The following is a 23,164-nucleotide window of genomic DNA, read 5'->3' as shown; positions in this document are numbered from 1 at the left end:
TCGCTTCCTTCCCTCTTCCTTGTCTATCCCTTCCAATCTTCCCATCCCCCAAAAGGCCCTGTTCAGCACAGCAGGTGAGGCCGCCTGGGAGAGATACTGGTCATCCTCCCCATTTGTATCCCCGACACAGAGTCTGAAGCTCCAGGACACTACCATTGAGGCGGTCGAGGTGGGATCCCTCGTTGAGTCCGAAGGAAAAACCGACCCTGGAGGGTAAACAGATGAAGAAGAAGACTTGGAAGTAAGGAGACGAGACGTTCGACTATGTGGTAAGATCCAAGGTGTCAGTGGCGAGATGGCGTTGGTTAACTTCAGTAGACAAAAAAAACTTGAGCAGAGTAGGAAAGACCATAATATGAAAATATGGAATTCAAGAGGACAAACTGGGGCAAATATTCATTTATAGTTCGAGGAGTAAATCAATGGAATAATTTATCACGTGAAATGTTCGATAAATTTCCAAGATCTTTGAAAATATTTAAGAACAGGGTAGATGAACAACTGATAGGGAATCTGCCGCCTGTACAACAGCCCTAAATGCAGATCATTGATTATTGATTGGTGTATTTATTTTGAAAAGAACAGGTCATGAGTCCCACTTACAATGTTCACGACAGTTGTTACTTAGACGTTAAAATACAAATAAAAACAACACAATGAATAGCTAGAATAATCTTAAAAATTAATTCCAGCACACAAGTCACAGTAATAGGAAAAAAGCATTAAGGATAATATGGCTACTTTGACGTTAAGCTACTAATGAATTCTAATTAATATTAGCATAATACTCAAGACAATTATTATAACGGGATTTTTACTTTGAATCTAATACATTTAATAATATAGTTCACAAGCTTTACTAGCTTTTCCTTTTTTTTTTTTTTTTTTACTTTCTTCATAATCTATTAAATTATATTCGGGAGTACAGCGTTACATGACGAAGTGTGATATGTTGTGTGTGAATGAAGATGTGCATTTACAGTAAAACTAACACAATCAGCCAACCTACGAAGTTGAGGATTCAACCAGACGCGGTTAAAATCCCTGGCCCAGCTGGGAATTGAACCCGCAACCCACTGAACCGCTGACCATTGAGCCAAGGAGCCTGACGTTAAAGAGCCGCCTTGCGGGTCAAATTTTATGCACTCCGATGTCTCTAAAGATTGACTTAGTTGAAAGAGCATTGAATATTAAATATCTAAACATATTTATGAAATACATAGTCATTAATATCGTCGCTGCAGCGGCAAAACCTCGTATCCCACAATATTCTTTTTCTCCCTTATTTTCTTTAAGACTGATCACGCCTCCCAGTCACATATGGATATGCAGTCCATCAGAACAATTTTCGTTGAGTTAATTTTCGTATGCCATTGTGCAAAGGAAAATTGAATCTTACTGTACCGCCCTGCAGGAATGTATGTTTGCGTGACGCATTTACGCACTCCTACAGTATAATGCATTTAAGGTTCATTTTCATTTACTCACCGGGATAGAGATGATGGACTGCATATCCATATGTGGCTGGGAGGCTTGACCAGGAGAATAATTCTTCATTCATTCTTCATGTTCTGATGCCGACCCTTCTTAGAAAGCGACCGTCATGGAGTAATTTTTCCTATTTTGTTTTTCCGTATCCCGAATGTCGAGCCAATGCCGATGGTTTCGCGCCCAGGATAATCTTATTCATCCACGTGCAGTGGCGGATCCAGAACACCTTTAGGAGAGGAGTGGCAAGGATCATTTTTCAGATTTTTCAAAAAAAAATGTTCAATGTTCTTTCTTTAAAATGGGCATTTTTAAGAATTTTTACATGCACATTTCCAAGACGAAAATGATGTTAGTAGGGAAGAAATGGAAGAGAATTGAATGCCAAGTTGGGAATACAAAGCTGGAACAGGTAGATCATTTCAAGTATTTGCTATGTATACTCTCCCAAGATGATTGTATAGTGAGATTGAATTCAGGTGCAGCAGAGCTGATGCAGTGAAACCTGGATGGATTCAGGATATCTTGATTCATAAGCTAGAAGTAAGCAGCGAGGATGGAGTCTGGTACAAACAGGTGGTAACAATGGCAGGAGGGTACTCGGAATGAGGAAGCTGGCTTAGGAATTACAGTATCTAGATGGATGAAGTTGTTCGCATAAACCGGCTTCGGTGTTGGGGTCATTTGAGGCGAATAGACGAGGATAGGCTACCTAGGAGAATAATGGACGGTTATGGAGGGGAAGATAAATAGAGGGAGACCAATACCAATATGGTAGACTCAGTTTCTAAAAAATTAAAGATAAGAGGTATAGAACTAAACATAGAGGATTGTGGAGGCGTATAGTAAATTCACAAAGGTTTGCAAACTGAACGCTAAAAGGGATAACGGTCTATAATGAAGACGTATATAGGAATAATAGTTACTAATATGAAGTTCAGGAAGTGAATTATTTGAAAACTTAAGTACAGAATTTGATACAGAGCTGACTGGCGACTGAGGAGTAATCATGTAGTGTAACTGGAAATAGTCGCCGAGGGAGAAAAGTGACAGACAGGGTCAAATTACAGTACGTCACTCAGTACGGAGGTTCGAGAAAGAAGGGCAAGGCTGTAATACATGTAAAGTCTAATTATATATATAGTTTTTATATTGTTTTTTTTTCTTTTTATGTAACACTTAGCAGTTGTTGAAGAGAAACATTTAACATACGGTAAATATAATTATATTTTTGTCGACCCCACAAGTTGCTCCTGAGTTGTGAGGCACTGACGTACTGTAGGTGAACATTCGGCTGTCAGCAGTGGCTTACCGTGACGTAGGCTACTCTAAGATAAAATTCTAAAATAATTGTATAAGGTCCACCTGTTCAATACACGTTTCCCATTTGATAAATGATCTGTCTAAAAATCTACATAGGGCGTGTTTCGATCTAGGCTAGAGATCATCATCAGCTAAAATAACATAAAGAAGAAAGACATACAAAAACAATGATACATAAAAAACTTGAGATAAAATACAATCAACAAATGTAATGGAAATCTGTGTTTAAAATGTACATAGCTTCAAACTTAGACGAATTTACTTGTAAGTGTGGATCCAACCGTATTTACTGCAACTATTAGTTAGCAGTAGGAAATACTTAGTCATGGCCATCCATCAATACTTCAGATCACAGCTGGCACGATTGCTAGGCAAAATCGCATCACACATTTTGTATTGATAATTTCATGACGCAAACTTTAAGGTGACCCCTAGCCAAAAGATATGTCAATAAAAATAAAATAAAAATGAAATATGCGCGCGTGAGTGGATTTTGTTGTGTAATGCATTCGGTGCGTGGATAACTTTTTGCGTGAGGTTGTAAATGAGGATGAAAGCGCATTTAAAAATAACTGGACCCTCAGTTCGATCAACTTGTACAGACGATAAAAACACAAGTACAGTAATACGACACAAATATGAGAGCGGCTTTACCTGCCCTTCTGAAACTCCAAGTTACATTACGGTACTTGGCGACTGGTGATTACTTCAGATCTTATATCAAGTTCCGAAGAGTACTATGTCCACTTTTTTCCGGCTGTGTTGGATACGACTTACGAGGCACCGAGGGAATACATTCAAGTAAATAACACATAATTACTTTTATTTACAGGACTTTATTTTTTCAGCAATCTGTATCAATGCTGAATCCTTGTCATCTTTTATCTTATAAGTAGAAAGCTTAACATTTCACAGCATTTTTCTTTCAACTTCATATAACTGCACAAACGTAGTGTCTGTAAATCACTCCATTTACTTCCTTGCACCGTCTTCAAGCTCTCCGCCATCTTGAAACTGTCACTTGCACAGTACTCGCAAGTAGGAAGTTGGGCGCGGTCGGTGTCGGGCCAGATGCGAGAGTGCCGCATGCGACCCGTGCCACTAGCGACCGCATAATCTGTAATCGTTCCGGATGCGACCGGTGCTGACAACCCAGTTTTAATTTAATAAGCTATGTCATCATCCAAAATAAGGTAAACTAAATCAGAACAAGAAAAGGTTAGAAAATAGGCCAAACATTTATAGCACTCCTTACCGTGTTGGGAATGAAATTGTTCTTTGTTCTGTTCAAATAGCAAACTACTATAACCACAAACCGTGCCCAGCATTTAATTATGTACACGGAATTAGTCGTCGGTAAGAAAAAAATTTAAAAATGAAATGGCATATAGCTTTAGTGTCGGGAGTGTTCGAAGACATGTTCGGCTCGCCAGGAGCAGGTGTTTTTATTTTACTCCCATAGGCGACCTGCGCGTCGTGATGTGGATAAAATGGTGGTGAAGACGACACATACATCCATCCCCCGTGCCGGTAATCGAACCCCGGACCCCTGAGACCAAAGGCCAGCACAGTAACATTTAGCCATGAAGTCGTCGGTAAATACAGCCGATATAAATCTTTACGGAGAACAATCCCAACGACTGCGTGAAAAGTTTATAAATTATAGTTAACGAGTACATTTCTATTAAAGAAAGTTCAAATAAAACATGCATACATTATATCACACGCAAAGGTAATAGCTAAAACCAACTCAAGAATTCCTCGTTAAAACTAAGTCAGTGAAATGGAATGACATAAATAGAGATATCCCTCCCCGAGAGAAAGCATAGGTGAGTCATAAATAATATAAGAGCTATTTTAAGGTCAAAATCCTAAAAATGCCGGGGTAAATGTACAATCAGGAAATTCTATACTGAATACTACAATAACACAAATTCAGTTATATTTTAACGAAGATTATATTTGTGAATAATAATAATAATAATAATAATAATAATAATAATAATAATAATAATAATAATAATGGCTTAACGTCCCACTAACTAATTTTACGCTTTTCGGAGACACTGAGATGCTGAAATTTAGTCTCGCATGAGTTCTCTTACGTGCCAGTGACTCCACCGACACGAGGCTGACGTATTTGAGCACCTTCAAATACCGCCGCACTGAGCCAGAATCGAACCTGCCAAGTTGGGGTCAGAAGGCCAGCGCTTCAACCGCCTGAACCCGGTGATTATATTTGTTTTACAGTTACCTTATCTATAAACACAGTTCTTGGGGATCATGAAGTTCAGTCCCTGGATTCTCGGGCAAGAGAAATGACAGAGCAGCATTTTCCTGAGTTGCTTTTGAAGAATTTACAGCGGAAAACTGGTAGTTTTTACAACACGAAATATGGTGCTGCGTTTACATTTTATCTTACAACATAACCATATATAGAGCTGCATTTCCGTGTCTCGGAGAAGTTACCAAACAGGCTGTCTCAGTGCGTTATGGCACTGCCTTGTTATGGCTATTTAGGGAGACGGCTGGGTTGGAATCCCCGTCGGCAATCCTCGAAAATGTTTTTTCATAGTTTCCCCATTTTCATTTCCAGCCAAATGCCGAGATGGTCCTACCTCATGGCCACGACCGCTTTCTTCCCATTTCTAGCCCGTACAATTACACCCACCGGGCGAGTTGGCCGTGCGGTTAGGAGCGTGCAGCTGTGAGCTTGCATCCGGGAGATAGTGGGTTCGAACCTCACTGTCGGTATCACTGAAGATGGTTTTCCGTGGTTTCCCATTTTCACACCAGGAAAATGCTGGGCCTGTACCTTAATTAAGGCCACGGCCCCTTCCTTCCCAGTCCTAGCCCTTTCCTATCCCGTCGTCGCCATAAGATCTATCTGTGTCGGTGCGACGTAAAGCAAATAGCAAAAGAAAAAATTACACCCACAGACAACACTCTCACATAGTAGTACATGTACCTCACTCCCATGGGGTGTACCAGGTAAAGGAGGTACAGATCTGGCACTGAAAGTCATGCGCTACAAAATACAATTTGAAAACCTTCAAGGTAATCAGAGGAAATTGTAGCAGTTATTCAAATACTGCGAATTTGCGTGAGATTGTGGTACATAATCAAATCACATTCCAGAATATACAGCATGAAAAGTCACTGATGCACCAAATTAACACTATAGATCTTGGAGGGAGGATCACAGTACCGTCATTTTCAGGTCTGTAGCTTGCACCGTTACGCTAAGACTTGGGAGAGAGGAGACGATCTGCTCAACTAAGCGGTATGTTCCGAGCTGTCAGTGGAGAGATAGCGTGAAATGACATTAAAAGTAGGAAAGATCACAATATGAAGATGAAGTTGGAATCAAGAGGACAAGTTGAAGTAAATATTCGTTTATAAGAAAGGGAGTGAGGGATTGGAATAATTTATTTTTCTTTTTTCTTTTTTTTCTTAATCCGTTTACTCCCCTGGGTTGGTTTTTCGCTCCGACTCAGCGAGGGATTCCAGCTCTACTGCCTCAAGGGCAGTGTCCTGGAGCATGAGAATTTTGGGTCGGGTGATACAACTGGGAAGGACTAGTACCTTGCCAAGGCGGCCCCACCTGCTATGCTGAACAAGGGCCTTGTGAGGGGATGGGAAGATTGGAAGGGATGGACAACGAAGAGGGAAGGGAGCGACCGTGGCCTTACGTTAGGTACCATCCCGGCATTCGCCTGGAGGAGAAAGTGGGGAAACCACGGAAAACCACTTCAAGGATGGCTGAGATAGGAATCGAGCCCTCATCTACTTAGTTGACCTCCCGAGGCTGAGTGAATCCCATTTCAGTCTTCTTACCACTTCTCAAATTTCGTGGCAGAGCCGGGAATCGAACCCAGGCCGCCGTGGGTGGCAGCTTATCATACTAACCACTACACCACAGAGGCGGACTTGGAATAATTTACCAAGGGAAATGTTCGATTAATTTCCAAATTCTCTGAAATTATTTAAGAAAAGACTAAGTAAACAACCGATAGGCAATCTGCTTTTTTAGGGGGGGGGGGGGGAGCGAGTAGATGGAGAGTCCCAGAGCGAAATTGTGCCCTTTTACTCATCGGTTTCCGAGGGATACCCGATGAGTCGGAAAATCTCTGTTCTTCTGCACTGGCGGGGAACAAACCATTCTGTCATGGGGGTAATAATAACCTCTAGTCAGAGCTGAAACCCCCTCTTCACTTATAATTTGGAAAAGTATTACTTACTGTTATTTAGTGTGGGTGAGGAGGCCAAGCTTCCTAACAAACGGCCCCTGTCAGGGTTAAATTTTGATTTAATTTAGTGAGGGAGATGGTGCAATTTGGAAAAGACCGAAATATTACTCAGACTGGGTCATAAGTGAGCCAAGGGCCGCTATGTTTATGACCTGTTTGAGGAGTGAGATGCCCGGTACGGCTGACGGGGTTCGCAGGATTCTACATTTGGTCATCTTAGCTATCTTTTTAACCTGAGTTCTAAGAGTCGAAATACGAAGTTCGGATCGTATCCGCCTGTTAGATTTCAGGATGGGGGCTCTTGTCATCTTACGTAAAAGTTTGTTTTGAAAAGTTTCTAGTTTTGAAAAGGGAGTTTTAGGGATATAGCACCAGGCCTCGCACCCATACAGCAGCATGGGCCTAATACATGCTTGATAAATATTTCTCGTAATGGTAGAAGAGATACATTTATTGTAAAGCAGAGGTTTTAGGGCAGCGACGCAAGCTGATGCTTGTTGCAGGGCCTATTCGATATTCCTGCCATGGGCGACTATTATCCATTGTTAGGCCGAGATACTTTATCTGATTGGTCCGGGGCATTGGGACATTGTTGATAGTAAGATGATCAACTGTAGGCCTTCTCTTTGAGAATAAAATCGCCTGGGTCTTGTCTGGATTTATATTGATTTTATTCTGAAGGCACCACTTCCAGAACATCGAAATCCATTAGTTCAATACGGAGATGGCATCTCTGTTTCTCCTAGAAGAGGTGTAGACAGCTATGTCATCTGCGTACTTCTGTATTTCTACTCCCTGGCGATATGGAAGGTCATTTACATATAGGGCGTACAGAATTGGTGAAATTAATCCACCCTGTGGAACTCCGGCCTGGAGCCTCCGAGGGGTGCATTTCTCTCCGTCAAATATAGACGTAAAACTTTCTATTAGATAAATATGATATAATTTTGACGAGATAGCCTGGAACAAGGTACAAATCAAGAAGTTTATGGATTAAATTTTCGTGCCAGACGGTGTCAAAAGCTTTTTCTATATAAAAAAATACCGCTGGCACGGTACGCCGTAAATTAAATGACCTTGTAGCATACTGGACAAGGCGCATGCTGCTAGAGGGGCATTGCGTCTCGACCGGAACCCGAACCGTTCCGGTCGCAGTATGTCACGTGACCAGAGGTATACATTGAGGCGATTGAGAATAAGTCTCTCGAATAATTTTGAAATATAGGATAACAGAGTGATTGGTCGATAATTTTGCGGGAATAATCTGTCCTTCCCCGGTTTTGGTAGAACGACAACCTTGCCGACCTTCCAAGCCTTGGGGACGTAACCCGTTTGAAGACAAGCCGAAAATACAGTAGCCAAAACTGCCACATCGGTGATTCCTTAAATACACAAAAGCGGTGACTGACTGACAGATTGGTCGCATGCGGCACAATGCTTGTCTACTCGGTCGCTAGCGGCACGATATCAGCGTGGTCGCATCCGGCACGGTCGCTTGTGGCACGTAACCACGCGGTCGGAGTAAAACGCAGGCAACTGAACGCGGATCATCCGTTCACACGATGCGAGTGGCGGGTCGGGATAGAACGCATCATGCGAGTTCACTAACACTGTGTTAACCCAGCGTAATTGTACTTAAAAAGTAGACTGCAGACCACAGAAAGTTGTACAAAGCCTTGTCAGGATGATGTCCATAGTAACTCCCTTGGACTATCTCCTTTCTTTTTGTTGTTGTTGTTGTTGAATTTTCTTTACGTCGCATCGACACACATAGGTCTTATGGCGACGGTAGGATAGGAGAGGGCTAGGAAGCGGGAAGTAAACGGCCGTGGTCTTAAGTAAGGGGAGACCTTTGAACATAGAAACATTGGGTTCGTTAAACTTTCTTTTCCGTAGCAACGGAAACGTGTACTGAAAGAAAACTTGGTATAACAAACACATTAGTCCTTAATAATATGCCTACATATTTAGAAATCATATAAACCTATATCATTATATATATAATTAGTTATTCAAAATGGAGGTGTAACCCTGCAAGATGAAAGATGAAATGAATGATAGTGAATGAAATTGTGTAAGGAGGTGGAAGGAATCGTCTGTGGCCTATAAATAGGAACTGTCCTGGCATTTGCCTAGAAGTGAAAATGAGAAACCACGGAAAACCATTCTCAGGACACCGGTCGCTGGGATTCGAACCCACTCGTCTGCGAATGCTGAGCTTGGCTCCATAGTAATGATGGGATAATCAAATGCTTTTAATAATTGAAAAACCTCCATCCGATTATTTAAATAATCGAATGCGTTTCAAATATAATTCAGCTGTATCGCTTATAATAATTGGATCGTCACGAATAAAATTTTCGATTTAAGTGTGTCCGATGGATAATCAATTGAAATAAGACAATAGATTAACTCTTACGAAAAACATTAATACGTTTTTTTAAAAAATGAAATAAATAAATTTGGCGTGGGCGTGTGATGCAATTTATTAATTCATGTATTTTAAGTAATGGCATCTGAAGTGCATGACTCATTCATACGTGTGGAGCACGAGTTATTATTTTTGGAAGGTTTATCAGAGACCGTTCGTCCTACCCACACATTTCCTGTAACGGAATGGAGATAAGTAATTTGAATTTCCCTGTGATGAGATTGATGAGTTGATGACAACATTAGGATTACTTTACATTCGATTATTTCGAAAGCATTCACTATTCAGTTGCCCCAATCATTCGATTAGAAATTCAAATGAATAATTGAATAACTGAATAAAATGACTGATCGAATAAGCGTTTTTGTATTCGATTAAGATGTGTCCTATCATTCTGTTCAAATTTCGCCAAATAGTAATCCTCTCACCGATCGGTTTAGTTTCTCTTCATTAGTAATTCGATCTACCCATATCACCTTCAGCATTTTCTCATAGCACCACATTTCAAAAGCTTCTAACTTACCCTCCGAGCTAGTTTTTGTCCATGTTTCACTTCCATGCAATGCCACATTCCAGAAAGTCTTCAAAAACATCTTTCTGTTTCATATATCAATGTTCGAAGTGAGCATATTTCTTTTCTTAAGATAGGCCTTCCTTGCTTATGCTATCTGAATGTTATGTCATCCTTGCTTCTGCCACCGTTAGTTATTGTACTACTCACGTAACGATATTCATCTACTTTCTTTAAGACATCATTTCCTAATCTAATATTTCCTGCACCACCTGACTTCGTTAGACTGCACTCGAATTTTCAATATCTCGAAGCAACATCAGTATCCTGGTCGTTAGTCTCTATTACCCGAAATTCCATTACGCGAATTTTTTGATTCCTCGAAGCAAAGGTTTCCAACCTAGAAGAAAAAACCTTCTGTAATTCGAATTTTGTTCGACATTAACTGGGCAGTACAGCATTCATTTTACAGCACATCTTCCCGGCCGACCTCGGTACGGTATGCTTACATAGCGGGTTACCTCTCTTAAGTGTCTACCCCTATTGTGTTGACCATAGGCAGTTGGAGCAGTTGTACCGTTACTGCTCTTCGATTGTAACTGATACTGTTTTCACAGCAACAACTGGTGTTATTTCGACAGAGAGGTAATTGTTGACAGTTTACCAACCTAAGTGCGGTAATAATAGTTTCTTGAGACTTTGATTCAATCCCATACAATGAAACTTTCACCTAAGTAAAATATTACACATGTATTACAATTAAATAGACTTACGGCATGATTATACAAATAAAAAATAATTTAGTATTTGACTACACAGTAAGAAACTAACAGACACTAAGGAGACTGGCAGACCGAGGAATGCGCGCGGGAAGCGGGTGAAACATACCACAGTGTCCGTGATCTTGGCAAAAAATATACCCCTGCCACCCTTCCTCACGACACATGGTACCCGCTGCTGCGCGAGTCTCCGCCACTTGCTGTGGTGCTCGGTTAGCCGCGACGATATTTTGTGCATATTTCCGCTAATAAATCATTTTGTTAATAATTAAAGAAATTAAATGAAAAAATAACTGATAAGACAACAGGGCTTGTACAAATGGCTTTTTTTTAAAAAATACATAATTCCTAGTTTCAGCTGGCTAAAATGCAATAAAAATGTAAGGTTTTCTCTACAAAGTGTGCGTGTGGGAGGGGGTGTGGCTCCTCTAATCGGAACAAAGATTCGTATGAGTTCGTGCGACCTGTGTGAGAGGTTCTCTCATCGCGCGACTAATAGCGTTGGTGTGATGTTGAAGTCGAGAGGGAAACTTTATCCTGTTGTAGGTGTTAGTATTTGACTTAAGGTACAGGGTGTGAAAATGGGAAACCGCGGAATATAATACTCAGCGCTGCCGGTGATGGGTTTCGAATCCGAATGTACACGCCCGCAATACCAAGCCAACTCACTTTGTAATAAAGGAATCAATTTTATCATCTAGATGCTAATTTAGCTCGAAAAGTACATATTAATATCAATATATGGTAATTCTGAAGGACCGCATAGCGTAGGCTGCACATTTCGATACAGAATGACATGTTTTGTTCTGTGCTGGACTAGTAAGGACTAACTGGAGAACTGCGTTCAGATAACTTCCAAATTTCAAGTATTTAAGTACCGAGCTCGATAGCTGCAGTCGCTTAAGTGCGGCCAGTATCCAGTAATCGGGAGATACCGGGCGAGTTGGCCGTGCGCGTAGAGGCGCGCGGCTGTGAGATTGCATCCGGGAGATAGTAGGTTCGAATCCCACTATCGGCAGCCCTGAAGATGGTTTTCCGTGGTTTCCCATTTTCACACCAGGCAAATGCTGGGGCTGTACCTTAATTAAGGCCACGGCCGCTTCCTTCCAACTCCTAGGCCTTTCCTATCCCATCGTCGCCATAAGACCTATCTGTGTCGGTGCGACGTAAAGCCCCTAGCAAAAAAAAAATCGGGAGATAGTGGGTTCGAGCCCCACTGTCGGCAGCCCTGAAGATGGTTTTCCGTGGTTTCCCATTTTCACACCAGGCAAATGCCGGGGCTGTACCTTAATTAAGGCCACGACCGCTTCCTTCCACTTCCTAGGTCTTTCCTATCCCATCGTCGCCAAAAGACCTATCTGTGTCGGTGCGACGTAAAACAAACAGCAAAAAAAAAAAAAGTATTTAAGTATTTAAACAGAATTTAAACATAACTTTTTTCGATTGTGATTTAAAGGATTCTGATGCTGTTCTTTTCAAGAACCAAACATGTGATTCTATTTTTAACTAAGTTGTTTCTTTTTCTGGAAGTTTATAAATGTGTTCATTCATGAATAGTTTTCATAGGCTGAAGAACCTAACAGTTATACGTTAAATTATCATACGATTAATACTGAGCGATGGAACTGAATAACTTTCACTCATTTACCTGATAAACTTCTTCCTGATGATGAAGATGATACAGAAGTGTGAAAATTATTAGACTTATAAAGAAATTTTACAAAATAATAAAGCCTTTAGTTGTAGTCTTCACCTCACTTGTCTTTCCAATTCGCACCACGGAACTTCTTGCCTTCAGCCAAATATTAATTTGAGTAAATAACATTTGTGAAATACAATATTACTCGTATTTTTAAAAATATTATGTTGAGATAATATATTCCTATTTGGTCAGTTTGTATTCACTTAATATCAGTTTCTAAGAGTTTGTATAGACTAGTACAGAAAATAACGCAAAACACAGTAAGTTATACCAACGCAGAAGCAAAACAAAATATCACAGAACCAGTGCATGTGATTCCATTGTATTTTACACGCAAAAGAAAGGTTAAAAATCATCAACAATGGACTTAAATATTGATACCGGTGTAAGAATCTATATTAGGTACTTACCTGGCGTAGGGGTTACCGGGATCAACAAGGCTGTTCCCCCAGGGTGAGGCCCTTGGATTGCACTTCGCTTGGGTTGACCCCTGCGAATACCCCAAGTGTGGGTATCTGGGGCGCGTAATTTGACTTCTATAAATTACTTTAAACAGACAGGCAGTGGCTCGTGAAACAGCTCCACTGCAGCACAAAGAGATTTTTCATGATTGTATGTGCAGCATGTAACAGTAATGTGATAACGGAAATAATCGAAATTGGTGTCGAGTCTAATAATTTTCATACCTCTGTAATTGTTGTTTAAAACATCTAGGTTATCGCCCCTTGTCTATCGCCTTGCTCGCATGGGTATGGTTTCTCTTCGGATGTAGAAACATCGTACCAAGTTCCAAATCCTAGCAAGATTTTACTTTTCGATTGACGTTAGGAATTATGTGTTAGGTTTTGTACTCATATCCCAGCTTATGCAGTTATCATTTAAGAGTGCTTACATGCAAGAAACCCGCACCATTGACATGTTAAAGAAGTCTTTTTCAAAGTAATATATCAACATCGCACCCCCAGATTCCCTTAAGACTGATAGCAATTGAAGGGAAGTTAAGGCGGCCATACACGAGTGAGATTTCCTCAAGGTTCGGCCTGAACAGTCCAATCCTTGAGGAATTCCCCAACGTGTGTGGCGGCGTCCTTGAGACCGCGTTGGGTGCGAGAGATCCAAAAATCCGGAACAAAATTCAATTTTTTTTTCCGCCTTGAGGCCAAGCAGGCCGGATTTTCCCAGTCTCTTGCTGCGTGTGTGTTGACGGCAGTAGGCCTTGAGGATTTGGGAAGTGAAATGATTGTCGGGAGTGTCCTATATCGTCATGTCTCAAGAGCTTTTAACAGAATTTATACAAATATACCACAATGAACCTTGCTTGTGGCAGGTGAGTTCAAAAAATTAACATGATGAAAACTATTTGCAACACCATGTGAACAACCAACCACCACCAGTCAACAGAACTGTTGTGTTGACCTGGAGTTGAACCTTGAAACATCCCCAAGGCCTTTTCCTTTAGGATTAAGGAAATCCTCTCCGTGTGTGGGCGAGGGTTCGGTTGAGGAAATCCCCAAGGAAATCCCGGAGAATTTTTCCTTGAGGATTTCCTGTACGTGTATGGCTAGCTTTAGACGCGTATGTGCAGCTGTGTAAAAAACTTTGCTTAGTAGCTTGTGTGTATGGAGTCAGAACGGAAATAAATCGGAAGATCTCCATCCAATTTCGTGTTTTCTGGGATTGTTAACTCTGCGTATAGGCTATGAAAGCCTACAGAGTGGCGAAACATGATATCCGTAACCTGGTCAGTAAGTGGGGTAGAGTGGCTAGCTCTTCGCCCGGCCGCCTTTGCCCCCAGGAATTAACCCGGTACTAATTTTTTTGTGTAGGCTAAGTGAACCTCAGAGCCATGAGCTTCCCCAGAAGCAGAAATCTTGTTTATAAACATTTTCGACTTCCTGTCGGGGAATCGAGGCCACCCTCTTACCTCCTAAAGAGGGAAGCATCCCCTCCCCCCTCCGCCGCCTCGCCAATGTTCTTGTGGTGCCGGACCGGACTGAACAAGTAGCTGTGCGGTTTGGGTCACGTAGCTATCAGCTTGCATTTGGGACATAGTGGGTTTGAACCCCGCTGTCAGCAGCCCTGAAGATGGTTTTCCTTGGTTTCCCATTTTAAATAATAATAATGTTATTTGCTTTTACGTCCCACTAACTACTTTTACGGTTTTCGGAGACGCCGAGGTGCCGGAATTTAGTACTGCAGGAGTTCTTTTACGTGCCAGTAATTCTACCTATACGAGGCTCACATATTTGAGCACCTTCAAATACCACCGGAGTGAGCCAGGATCGAACCTGCCAAATTGTTTCCCATTTTCAAACCAGGCAAATGCTGGTGCTGTACCTTCATTAAGGCCCGGTCGCTTCCTTCCCACTCCTAGCCTTTCCCTATCTCATCGTCGCCGTAAGACCTATTTGTGTCGGTGCGACGTAAAGCAGAAGCTAACACACCGTGGCTCACTTCCTCCAATCTCTCTGGCTTAAGACGGAACCTCGGCCTGCCGAAGACACTCAAACTTATGCTAGCCGATGACGAGAATACTACTGATCTTGTCATTCGCTTTATGTGTAAGAGTGGATTAATACAGGGTTTCTAAATTTCAAGCTTTCAATATCCTAATAATATTAAAAAGAAATCGCTTTCAAATTCTCCGTTGAATACATAGTTTTAATTTTATTTCCATACTTTTTCAGAGAGGATGGTTACCTGGTTTTCCTTCCTCTTAAAATAACAATCACCACCATGAATCGAAGCCACCTCCTTCCAGGTGAACCTACCACGCCTTTACCACCTCGGCTAGACAGTCCCCAAGAGTTGTGGAAGAATAATGTAACTGTAAGGGAATGATTTACTGTACACTGTTGAGACATCGACGCTAATTATTTATGCTTACCCATTCACTACACGAACCATCCAGACCTGCCGTACCCTCGCTTGTCTTAACCTTCCTTGTCCTCTTATTTTAAATAATGGCATCCTCATAGAAAGTACGGAACATCCATTACACTTTTGAAAAGGGCTTGGTACTTCGTCTTCCGCTCTCGAGCATCGTGTCATCTCTCTCATCGGTGAGTTTACCAACTTTGTAAGCCCAAACTTGTAACCCTTGCTTTTAAAACTAATTTTGTAATGCCCTCTGTATGTTTCCAACCGGAATCATGTCTACTTTGAGTTGGCAGGCCTGATTGCAGCTGCCCCTCGCACAGTTCAGACTGTTGAGGTAGTCCCAAGCAGCCTGCCACCCCCACCCTCACCCCCTGCACTAAACAAAGCCCCCTAACATCTGCCGCTCGGGGAAGGCGCGGCTGCTTAATCATTTCTTTGTTGCCACATCGCCGGCAAGTGGAGCAAACATGTACCTGCCCTCCGTACCCCCGGAAATACTTCCATGAACGTCGAGAAATAAAGGAAGTACCGGTATGTAGTTTTATTTATTTGTACTTCCTACTATGATAGCCTGCGTAAATCTGACAAACACTTGAATATTGTATGTATGTGTAACCATGAAGAGTTTTCTGGAGTTAAACCTTCACGTATGCAGTACTATAGAGGTGATTTCTAAGAATATGAGCAGAGCCTTTTTAAAATTAATTAATTTATTTATTTATTCATTCAGGATCAGCAACAGCATAACGCCGAATTACCAAGATCCGAGCTATGTACAATAGATATGACTCTAAAATGAAAGATATATAAATATTTACAAAGAACACAAATATACACAATGAAAACTGTACAATCATATATAATACACATTTACATGAACAACGATATTAGCAAAGAAAAATACATTTACAGTAAATACAGGAGCAGAACTGGAAAGAACAAGAGGGAAAATTAAGTTATATTAGAAATATCATGACAGAAGGAAGGAAACGTTACGAAGATGCCTAGGTTCTTGTATAAGGTATTAAACATTGCTGGAATAGTACAGAAAGGGACCTTTGGGTGAGAAAAAGCCGGGAGTAAGGAATATGGAATAGGGTCTTCATTCTGGTACTACGGGGTGGGACGTGGAGGGGGAATAAGGAAACTAAATCTGGAGACCTAAATAGACCATTAGCTGTTTTGTATAGCAGCTTTAGGTCGGCTACTTTTCTCCGAGCAGAAAGAGCCTTGAGGTTCAGTTTCCCAAGCACTTGGATAGTGCTTAGGTTCCGACATGCAGGGACCCTGGCCCTGACGATAGCACAGAAAAAAGATTGTACACGGTCAAGGTGGCAGAGGTTTGAAGAAGCAGAAATGGACCAGACTGGAGAGGCGTATTCAACAATAGGCAAGATACAGGAAACGTAGAATGCTTCGAGGGCATTTACACCTGTGATGTCAGAAAACCTGTAAACCGAGGAGTGACATAGGCACGTGAGGTGACCCTGTTTATGTGCGAGACAAACAACAATTTACTGTCAAAATTCACCCCTAAGTCTTTTTGATTGTCAAGAGCAATCGGTTGGTTCAGTAGGTGATATTCTTGTAGAACAGGGAATTTACGAAGTGTGAACGAAATGGTGGAACACTTGGAGGGATGAGGTTTAAGACGCCATGTAGTACACCAGCCTAACAGTGAATCAAGAGAATTTTGATATGGTTCCTCTTGCTCCGATGAAAAGTCCTATAACCCTTCTACAGGAGATGTTGTATGATCCTTTGAAGTAGCTGATGGTTGGTTCATAGATGGCTCGCTTCTCCGCGTCTACCTCTGCTAGCTGACTTTGATTCGACCTCACATCTAATGGTGGGGTCCAGAATATATAAAATCTTTTTCTCGGTCAGTTCCGATTATATCTATTCTCCGGTTGCTTCCACCGTCAGTAACACATGGTTCCTCTTCATGTACCTCGTAACCTTTCTGGGAGAATGCTGCTGGAATTCTAGATCTTATTCTGCTGTGCCTAACATAAACTGACCATTTTTTCCATGGCTCAAAGCGGGACACACTGATTCCGACAGCCTACACATAAACGAGAGGTCAAATTTTGACACTGCTATTTTTTACGCGTTAAAGTTGGTATTGCAATATTTCTCGACTACACATTTTAAGATAAAATGATAATAATACAATACCTTCCCTTGTGCGAGCCTCCGTGGCTCAGACGGCAGCGCGTCGGCCTCTCACCGCTGGATACCGTGGTTCAAATCCCGGTCACTCCATGTGAGATTTGTGCTGGACAAAGCGGAGGCAGGACTGGTTTTTCTCCGGGTACTCCGGTTTTCCCTGTCATCTTTCATTCCAGCAACACTCTCCATTATCATTTCATAGCATTTATCACTCATTAATAAATCACCTTGGGAGTGGCGACCCCATTGTAATAACAGCCTATATATGTTTCATTCATCACATCCCTGACCCGGTCAATGACTGGAAAACAGCTTATAGGTTTTCATTTTCACCTTCCATTGTGATACATTCCAGTGTTACTCGTACTTCTGAGAGAATATAATTAGCTGTAACAACTGTGGTGATGATTTCAAAAACTTTTGAAGCTCTAAACAATTCTGTGAAAAGTTAAACTTGATCATTAACAAAGCCTTAAGAGTAGGAAGTTTCAGGTGAGATTTTTCAGATGTCCACAGTTTGATCATTTGAGAGAAAACTCTTTCAACTGAAGCATTAGTTACGGGAAGAGAAAAAATGTACTGTGCCACTATTGAGAGTTGACTGTATTTCGAATATCGATATCGTGAATAATGAAGATTTTACCACTTTTTACTGAAGAGCGATGTTTAAAATTGTCAATCTGCAAAGCGGGACATTTAACCGTCCCCAGAGATTTCGAGAGGACAGCGGGACAGAATGCCTATAAGCGGAACTGTCCCGCCGAATCGGGGACGTCTGGTCAGTTTAGCTTAACATTCCTAAGCAAGCCCCCCCCCCCCCCGTGGACATGAACCAAGATCATGAGCTAGGTGTTTTTAGGCTCACTGCAGTGAAGTCCATCCCGGCTACGTCCAGGGAGGCCCGTACAGGATCCACGTTGCATTGGATTTTCAGCGCGTCTTTCCACTCTGATCCGGAGAAAATATTAATTTTAATATTTAATATTAATTTTAGACAGTTCAAATAGAACTAGGTTGCTGACTGTTTTTAGATATTATTCAAATACAGTCGAAACTGTTTGCTGTGACACCGCTTTTTAATGACGTATCGGATATTACGGCAAAATCTATCGGCCCCGTCTAAATCCTATATAAACACTGTATTTAAAAAATTACTTAATACGACTTCGCTTATTACGACATATCGCATAAAACGGCGTATTTATATCACACTTGCTGTTGTACCCGTGAAGTCTGACATTTGAGCGGCGAGAGCAGTAACTACGAAGTAGGCCTATGCTGCGTTGTCATAGTTACCTCAGTCTGCGTCATATCACCCTTTCATAAACTATGTTAGCCTAATGCAATTCAGTAAACTTTAAACAGTTCCTAAGCTCGTGCTAAAAATTCCGGCATCGCCGATAAGTATGAGATTCCACATTCACTAAACTGACAATAACCTCAACAAATGCACGAACACTTAAATTATTATTACATATACCAGCAACAACAGAGCTAATGCAGCATTACTCCGAATAATATCACAAAAGCTACTGCGAGCAAGGCAACCCACGTGGCGATAGCGTCCTTAAATGTGGCATCTCTGTTATCGTTGCCATAGCAACAGACCATTTTCGAGCAGCGTTAGTCAACTTTCTCTCGCCGGTGGCGCTAAAAGTCAGACTTCAACTCTCGTGGGCGTAACTATAGGTGCACCTTCATTTACTTCAAAGTACTTACTTATTGCAAATTGTCTTCGCTGTTTCAATTTCTCATAGTAACGCCCATTACGCTCTTTTCGTTTCATTTCTTGTATTCCTTCGTCATTCAGTTTCCTCGTTTCAACTCTTTCTTTTGCACGTTTTTGTCGAAACCTAATCAGATCTTTCTTTCCTCATTAAATTTGTTATTCTACACAACGGACCACGATGTATTCACAACAACAGCTAACCTCCAAGAGAGCGCCATCTTATAACAGAGTATGGGTGTGACGTCACATATTTAGCACAAGTTTTACCTTTCTTTGAAGCACTATTTTAGGAAAAATACGTTTCAGGATTTTTCATTATTATTATTATTATTATTATTATTATTATTATTATTATTATTATTATTATTATTATTATTATTAATATTACCGAGCTCGATAGCTGCAGTCGCTTAAGTGCGGCCAGTATCCAGTATTCGGGAGGTAGTAGATTCGAATCCCACTGTCGGCAGCCCTGAAAATGGTTTTCCGTGGTTTCCTATTTTCACACCAGACAAATGCAACGTAAAACAACTAGCAAAAAAAATATTATTATTATTTTTGTAACAGGTAGACTCCTCTTTTATTTGTAAGTTGAGACATTAAACATAATCGTAAGTTAAATACTGTCGGCGATATACGTGTTCTGCCCAAACACTATATGTTAATAAATAAATAAATAAATAAATAAATAAATAAATAAATAAATGGTTAAATAGGTAGGCAGATCGGTAGATAATAATAATAATAATAATAATAATAATAATAATAATAATAATAATAATAATAATAATAATAATAATATCTAAAAAGGTAACAGCAAACGAGTTTATATCCCACTCGCGATCGAACGAAGAACGTAACGGATAGCACTGTTCACTGCCGTCCTCGGACGCCCGGGTTCCATTCCCGGTACTGCCAGAGATTTAAAAATGGTAAGGAGACTGATATATGTTCAAAGTGGTACATTCAGCTCACTTCGATTGGGGGTGTGCGTGAAAGGAGCTCCACGAGTACACGAGTTGTTATTATTACTACTATTACTCATTGGCTGAATGGTCACCGTTGAGGCCTTCGGCTCAGGGGGTCCCGGTTTCTATTTCCGGCCGGGTCGGGGATTTTACTCGTGTTTGATTAATTCTTCTGGCTCGGGAACTGTGTGTTTGTGTTTGTTCCAACACTTTCCTCCTCATATTCAGACAACACACTGCACTACCAACCGTCACAGAAACACGCAATATAAGGTTGGCTTCAGGAAGGGTATCCGGCCGTAAAAGAGGGCAACTCCACATGTGCGACACAGTTCGCACTCACGACCCCACTGGTTTGAGAAAAGCGGTAGAATAATAATAATAATAATAATAATAATAATAATAATAATAATAATAATAATAATAATAATAATAATAATAATAGATCTATTAATCTACCGCTTTCCCACACATGTCCCTCTTTTATGGTCAGATGCCCTTCCTGACGCCAACCCTTTATGGAGGCAAGTAATCACTGTGTTTCTGTGCTGGTTGATAGTGAGGAGTGTTTGAATTTTAACAGGAAAGTGTTGGGATAAGCATAAACAATCAGTCACCGAGCGAGAGGAATTAATTAGACGTTATTAAAATACCTGACCCCACCGGGACCCTCTGAACCGAAGGCCTCAACGCTGACCATTTATTACCCAAGGAATCGGACATTATTATTAGTCTGTTATTATTATTATTATTATTATTATTATTATTATTATTATTATTATTATGACTCAAACAACAACAACAACATCATTATTAAATTCATTGTAGTTTGTATTACAGGGTATATCTATGATAACGAGTACATTTGTAATGAAAAACACATTTCCATTCTTTATACTATTCTTTATATCCAGGAATCTGGATATATTCCCACACCTTTGGTAATCTACTCTCCTCAATACCTCCGACTTGACGAGGATATAACATCATTGAACTTCCAGTAGCGTCAATAAAATAGTCTACGTCTTTTTATTGGCTCTTTTCTCATAATAGGTGTCCATCCCTTGAGACTCCTTTTTCTCTTGTGTGCCGACGGGAACTGAGGATGCTCTCTGCAAAAATGTAGGTCAGGTCTTAGTCCCACATTTTTTTTCCCCTTCAGAACATTTCCTTTCACGTGTGGCCCTTTTTTCTGCTCCTCAAAAGCAAAAGACTTTCGTCTTTACATTGAGCTGATGGGAACTGAGAGAATAATGTGTAGAATGACGCCGAGGCACACTTCAACGCGCAGGATTTGTTTTGGAAGTAAGGCAGCGATCGTTCCAAACGTACAATATATATATATATATAGTTTCAATTTTTCTCAAAACATAAATACACCTTTTCGTCTCGAGCTTCACTTTGAATAATCACTAGCCTGCATTTTTTTTTTTTTCCTTCGGTAAAATGTTAGGCGTGCTGAGTTCAACTTTGCTTTCCATTTTCCCGTATCACATAAGAATTTTTCACAGTAGCCTTATCATTTTCTTTAATATCATGATTTTGATCAGATTTCACTCAATTTTGACACCCCTTAAAAATCTGCAAGAAAATTATTTAATAGGTGATCGTAAATGACTTGCCAGAAAAACAAACTTTTTTCTGAGATCTGAGATGTTATAGGTAATTGTAAATAATTTTAACACACTGAATGCAGTGACGGAGTCCGGTTTTCTTATAGCATACAAAGCATCCAATACAGTATAACATTGAGGTTGTATTTTATTTTCACCTAGAAGTGCTAGGGGTGTATTACCCTCCCCCACTCCCCTCCCCCGCTAGTATTTTTTTTTCAGATAGTAAGTCATAATATTATCTATTCCACTAATTGTTACGACTGGCCTTTTTTGCGTGATAAAATTATTTTCATATTTCCGTAAATTTGCATAATATAAAAATATATTTTTATTGATATCTTGTAAACGATACTTGATAAATAATTTCTGTTTATTTTCACTGCTTTCTTTCTTTCTTTCTTTCTTTCTTTCTTTCTTTCTTTCTTTCTTTCTTTCTTAATTTGTTTACCCTCAAGGGTTGGACTCGCCGACGGATCCCACCGCTACCGACTCAAGGGCAGCGTCCTGGAATTTGAGACTTTGGGTCTGGGGGATACAACTGGGCAGGAGGACTTAAATTAGGTACCATCCCGGCATTTGCCTGAAGGAGAAGTGGGAAACCACGAAAAATCACTTCGAGGATGGCTGAGGAAGGAATTGAACCTCCCCCCCCCGCCTGTACTCACCTGAACTCCCAAGGATGAGTGGGCCCTTTTCCAGCCCTCGCACCACTTTTCCAATTTCGTGACAGAACTGGGAATCGAACCCGGACCTCCTGGGGTGGTAGCTAATCACACTAACCATTACACCACAGAGGTTGACTCAGTAAATTCTACACACTAACATCAGCGTTGTTCGTGTATTTTGGTGCTTGATAAAACATGTCGAAACATAATGAAATGAATTCATATATCCTTAAATTTGTATTAAATCTCCAATCGATATATATCTAATTACATAAAATCTGTACGTGTTACGACAAAACAGCTAGTGTTTTCGAAATCAGCACATCGTTTTCCGTATTAATTTAATTTCGTGTGGCTATTTCTAGCCGAGTGCAGCCCTCATAAGGCAGACCCTCCGTTGTGGGTGGGCGGCATCTGTCATGTGTAGGTAACTGCGTGTTATTGTGGCGGAGGATAGTGTTATGTGTGTTTTCATATGAACTACCCATTTTCACCAAAACAGGGAAATCATTGCAGGCTATAATAATAATAATAATAATAATAATAATAATAATAATAATAATAATAATAATAATAATAATAATAATAATAATAATGGCGTGTGGCTTGCCAGATCTGGACAAGAGTAAGATTGGTTAAGAAGGAACCAT

At 40.6% G+C, this 23,164-nt stretch overlaps 1 pseudogene; it reads left to right on the top strand.

The window, feature by feature from the left end:
- The first annotated feature begins 12,886 nt into the window (after positions 1-12,886).
- Positions 12,887-13,018, top strand: LOC136876585 (U1 spliceosomal RNA; annotated as a pseudogene).
- Positions 13,019-23,164: the final 10,146 nt, after the last annotated feature.

The sequence above is a fragment of the Anabrus simplex genome, chromosome 6 (genome assembly GCF_040414725.1).
Source record: "Anabrus simplex isolate iqAnaSimp1 chromosome 6, ASM4041472v1, whole genome shotgun sequence".
NCBI classification, from domain to species: Eukaryota; Metazoa; Arthropoda; class Insecta; order Orthoptera; family Tettigoniidae; genus Anabrus; species Anabrus simplex.
The sequence above is the reverse complement of the archived record's forward strand: the minus strand, read 5'-3'. Positions and strand labels throughout refer to the sequence as shown.